Source organism: Indicator indicator, chromosome 30 (genome assembly GCF_027791375.1).
Source record: "Indicator indicator isolate 239-I01 chromosome 30, UM_Iind_1.1, whole genome shotgun sequence".
Lineage (NCBI taxonomy): Eukaryota > Metazoa > Chordata > Aves > Piciformes > Indicatoridae > Indicator > Indicator indicator.
In genome coordinates, this window is record NC_072039.1 from 6437867 (window position 1) to 6443794 (window position 5928).

Consider the following 5928-nt stretch of genomic DNA (forward strand, 5'->3'; position numbering starts at 1 on the left):
CTTGGCTCAGCAGAGCCATAAAGTGCATTTAATGAGCAGGAGGAGCCTGGGACACGTCCTCGGTGTTTCTCTGCCTGTATACACAGTGGCCCAGCTCAGCAATGCAGAGGTGGGCAGTGAGGGCTGGCTCCTGAGAGACCACAGGAGCTGCAGCACTGTTTATTTGTAGGGCTGATGTAAATGTGGATCACCTCTGAGTGTTTCTTAGTATGAAATGAACATGAACACAGAAAGTGTTCATTGCTTTACCCTTAAAATAACAGGAAGGCACTTCCCCTTAAAAAGACCAGCAGTGTACAAAAGTCCCTTGAAGAGACAGTGCTCAGCCTGTCTTCTAGAAAACGTCTAGTTTAGAAATTACTGCCCAGCCTTCAACTCACTTTTTACCTTCACACTCAATTTAAGAAACTTTAAGAAATAAATTTAGCTTCTTCCACCATTTTTGGAAGTTCTATGTCCTGTCCTTGTCCATTTGACTTATTTGTTGGCTTATGATCCAGCACAAACTGGTCCAGTACAGACTTCAATCAAAATGGTCTTCTTAAGAGTAAAGTGATCTTTGTGGTTTGGTGTTAAGCTGAGTTGAAACAGAGACAGAGGCAAAGGAATGGGCTTGGAGAAGGCTTTTGAGCTCCTGCCAAGATGTGACCCAAAGGCAGGAGAGTGTGGTGAGTTCTGTGCTCCTTCTGGTCACCGTGTTGCAATGATAGTTCAGGAGAGTAAGGAGGTGTTTAGAATAAATGAGGATGTAAAGAATGAAAGTATGGAGTTCAGGGGCAGTTTTCTAGAAATGAGAGTAAGGGAAGAGACTGTTAGACCACAGGTGGTCTGTGGTGGGCTTGTCGTGATGCAAGACACAACATCAAGTGGGACCTGGGAAAGATTCTGTCCCAGATTTGTGTCAGGCCTGTGTGATGGGCAGCAAGGTGAGCTAAGGTTCATCAGTTTGATGTGGTTTAAATGAGGGCAAGGGCAGTGTCCTGTTTTGCAATGGGCTTTGACATCTGCTGAAGGAAGAGAGACTAGAAAAGCAAGGTGCTACTTGGCCAGAGGCACTGGAAGGTGGCATTTTTAAACCAGTAAGAATTGCTTTCGCAATGGCTTTTTACACTTTTCTTTTTATACAGACTGTAATTATCTTGTGGGTGTCTAATTACTGAGGTCTAGAGTTCTGTGGGTTGTGTTATCTGCCTTTCCATTACGTTTAGGAGGGACGTAAACCTCATGTTCCAGAATGTAAAGTGCCACTCGTGACTCAGACTGGGATGAATCTCTTCCATGAGGCAGATGCTCCATAACTCTCCATGGCAAAGGATCCAGCCCTCTGGTCTCTGGTGTGAGGTGCTTAGATCAGGCACTGTCAAGGCTGGATTGGACAGACCATGGGATAGAGCCTCCACATTGGTTCCAGCCTGTCATCCTTATGGCAACACTGGACCCACAAACCCAGAATGAGAATGTTGTTAAATATGGCTCTGAGCAACCCCAAAGGGAATTAATTAATAAACACCAGTCTAGTCCAGGGTGTAATTCAAGCCTTAGAAACCTGAGAAGAACAGATTAAGAACATGATAGAGATTGAGCAGAAGTTCCTTTTCCATTGGGTCTTTTAACCTCTGACTCCAAACTTCACAGCTGTTTGGGTTCCACTTGGTTGTCCTCAGTGCCAGCAGGGTTAGGGGGCACAACTCATCATCCCCTGCATTTCCACTGGCAGAGGACAACTCAGTTTATATTTAGCACAGTTGTGAGGGCTGAAGGCTGCTCTTGGGAGTCCAGGGCATGGCAGAGTCTGCACAGATGTGTGGAAGCTGGGGAGTGTATCTGTGGGTAGGTTTGTCAGGCAAACAACGCCTGTATCATGGCCTTAACCCTGCTCCAGAAAACACCTTTCTGCAACAGTGCCTGAGGCTCTGCTCAAAGGCTGCTCCTCTCTTCCTACTCAGTGTGGTTCCCCCCACTCCTAATCCCTCTTTAATATGCACTGTTACATATTTTGCAACGCTTCCATTGTTGGAGAATGATTGTAACACCCAAACCCACTGCCTCCGCTTGCCAGATATCTGGGCTGGAAAGCCAGGCTGGCAGGGAATGCTGCCTGAACTTACTCAGCACTCCTGTTGACTCCCACAAAACCTGTTTTTCCCAAGGAGAAAGATTATAGAAATGTGGTGTGCCCTGATTTCTCAGACTCCCAGCCTATACCACACATATTTTCCACTGCTGAGAGGAACATATCTCAAGGATTTCTTTCATAATTTTGTTAATGATTCTGTTTTCTGATGATCCTTCTATAAACAGTCACCTACGATGCCGCTGAGTAAGAGATCTTGATTCTTGGGAAGGGGTAACAATAGTGCACTAAATCAGTGAATACCTTGCAATTGTAAAATCAATTGCCCAGAGGCCACGAAACATTCAAATTAAAACGAGGAATTAATGAAGGAACGGATCCTGAGATGAATAAAGCAAAAGAGAAGCCCTCAGGATGGTGAAGGTCCAGCACAAGCGTTGGACACGGATGCCATCTACTGGATACCCACCCAGCAGCTAGCAGCCAAGTCACCTCCTGGAAGCCCTGCAAGCAGGATCATCACCACTGCAGAAGCTCAGAGGCAGTAAACACTGCAGAAAGCTAAAGCAGCAGCCAGGTCTCCTTTGGGCTCAGAGGAGAAGGAGGATGCATTTTAGAGCTGGTAATTCCCCTCATGTTGTTCATCTGCACTGCAGGAAGTCCCCTGTGCTCCAAGTGATGCAACAAGAACCATATCCTGGGCTAACTAACTTGATGTACTCTTATTTCTCTTTTCGAAGTGTAGGTAAATTAGGCTTAAAGAACCTCGTTTTTCACTTCAGACAATTGCTTCCGGATCTTTTAAACTCTCCCTTTTTCAAGCAAGTGCAAGAAACAGAACCATGTTCCAGGAGGGCAAGTCTAACCTTTCATCAAGATGACTGAGAGATTTGCCAAGGTTTCCTGTGCAGTGAAGAAAGCAGCCAGGGACTGCAGAAACTCTCAGGACTGTGTATGAAAGCTTCACCAAATTGCTGCAGTGGGCACAGCTGTTACCAGCAGCCAGCACTGGCCCCCCTCTTTTCTAGACACTCTGGGTTACATCCAGCACTGGTGGGTGCCTACAGTCAGCAATCTTCACTTAAAAGACTAAGGATGGTCCTCTGGTGTGTCTGTTCTTATCCTGCTCTGAGAAATATGGTCCCAAATAACAGGGATTGTGAAAGGAACCTGGCATTAAATTAGCAATACAGGTCCCCTGCAGGAGGTAAAAGTGACTTATCTGTATTAAATTCCACTTAAACGTTGGCTCTTGTTGTTTTCCATCTGGGGAGTCCTGGTTAGTAGCTTTCAGCCTCCACACCTAGCAGTGCTGAGGGAAGTTAATGCCATTAACCTTTGCTTTGCACAAGCCACTCAGGAAACTCCATTTTTCTACATGCTCCAACCAGTTTGCAAGGCTGTTTCCTGCCTCAGCCACAGGGTAAGACTATCATAGCACAGATATCTGCCAGGTTCCCATCACTTGTTATTTTTTCCTGGACATAAAATATGTCCCTGCTGATGGGCTGGACTTCAAGGGAGTTTGTTGCTATGGGAAAAGAAAATTACTGAGGAAGACACTAAGCTGAGTCCCTGTTTCTTGCCTGATTTAGGTGCTCACTGATGGCCAGAACAGGACATTCCCTAACAGCATTCCCAGATCTCCTCTTTCAAGCCTGTATTCTGCTGTTGCTGCTCTGCAGCCTGGACCTCAGATATTTTTGTCTACCTAGGAACTTTCATCACCAGTGGGATTTCTTGGAAGTGCTCTGCTGGAAAGTCAAGTGCTGATTTGATCTTGTGAAGTGCTGCCAAACAATATTAGCAGTTTTAACTTCCCTGCTGTGGTGTGATCCCTCTTTCCTTCTGTGAGGAATCTGCAAGGACTGAGCTGCTCTCTCTTTCCAGTTCATGGGGAACCATTTGCTGCCAGTCTTCAGGAGGAAGCTTCACTCCTCTGTGGCTAGAACCACCACAGAAAGTTTTGTAAGGCAAAAGCCACAGCCCCTGAGCAATCACCTTATCTAGTGCCAGGGCTGCAGCTCTCACCAAGCACAAGTGCAGGGTAGAGCTGAGGAAGAGGAGACTTGTAGGTTAATCCCTAATGTACAGCCTTGCTAACCCAGGGATCTGGAAGGCAGAGCTCCTTTAGGTTGGTCCAAGGAAATGAGAAGGCTTTGTTGTTACTGGCTGCTGAACAAATGAGTGGATGACTCATCAGTCTTCTGCCTCATGCTGCTTTTATAATTGGGTTGCTGAGATTCCAGACAACTGGGCTTTTATCAGCTGAAAAGGGAAATGAGCTCAATTACTCTGTGTAAATCCAGAGCAATTTATTTGTAGACTGAGGACTTAAAGCTATGTAAGGGTGATCACTTCTGAAACAGCCAAATTCCCTCTTGACATTTCTTCTCCCTTTTGCTTTACGAACATTTTGATGACCAAGGTCTCTCAGCTTTCCCAGTTTAATTAGATCTGAAGCATCTTTTTGATGGATAATCCCTGCTCCCTGCTTGTCCCTCTCCTGGTGACTGCATGGTGCAGATGAGCCCCGAGAAAGAAGCCAATTTACTCTCCTTTTCCTCAGGGCCCTTTTGATGCCATACCACACTCGGCTTACACAAAAGTTTTCATCATCTGATCTCTCATGCAAAGGATCCTGGAATGCAGTGCGATGAAAGAGTTACACCACTGAGGGTTCCCCTGAAAATCACTTTTAAGTGCTAGACGTGGATCTCGTGTCTCCAACAGGAAATGCCAGAGCTGGGTAGCAGATGTGGACTCCTGTAAAGTTAAACAGGAATCGACAGGACCTGCTGTCAGAGATGGCCACTTCTAATGTTTTACGGACTGTGAAACACTTCTTGCAGAGTAAGCTCTTCTGCTTGTTATTCCTTGTCATCTTGCCTGCCTCCAAAAAGGAATTAGCAAAGATCTGAAGGAGGATACCTCCAAATGCTATCAATCTATCTTCTCATTACTTCTAAAGTAGCTTGTTACCCAGCAGCATGCAGTATGGAACACCAAGGTGTGTTAAATGTCTTTGATACCCCAGAGGTCTGATCCAAAGTCGTATCACAGTCAGGGCAGGCCACATGCACTTCCTCCAGGAAGCCAGGCAGCAGGAGCAGCACTTTGCTCCCGGTGAAATGCAGCCTGACCATGTGCCAGGGGAAGAAGCCACCTGGCTCCTTCCACAGCCAGCCAGGGTTGTGCTTTGTGGAGAGAATCCCGACAGTGCCCGTACCTCAGAGCGGTGCCACAAAAGCCTGTCGTGACACCCCTGTGAGGTACAGGTTGCATTGCCATGTGCTGGTATTTATGCTCCTTTACACAGTAACTCGATTTTGGGTCATTATCCAGAGCCGCTGGCCCGGTGAGCACTGTGATCAGGGCGGTCCCCTGCCCAGCTCCTGCGGGTGCTTTTGGGATACACCGAGCACAGAAAGCCGATGGCCGCTTTCTCCTGAGGGAGAAATAAAATCACCTCTTCGGGTATCGCCGCTCCCTCACGCTCTCTGCTTAGCCTTCCCCGCGCCCCTAAGGCCGCGAGAAGCGGGACCGCAGCAGGGACACGGACCGCGGCCCGAGCCGAGGCCGAACTGTGGCGGGGGCAGCGCGGCCCACGATGACGGCGCGTCCTGCAGGGGGCGCCACAGTGCTCCCCAGCACCCTACCCCCGCCGTGACGCAGCGCTCTCCGCCGTCTCTTATTGGTCCCTCACCGCCTCTCTCTGGCGGCTCCTCCCCCCAGGTCGCCGCTCATTGGTGGGCGGCGGTAGGAGTGCACGCCTGTGTGGCGGGGCGAGCGGTGCCACCGCCTACTGGTCCCGCTGCCCGGTGGAGTGGTGGGGTTGGGTGTCCGGTGAGGCT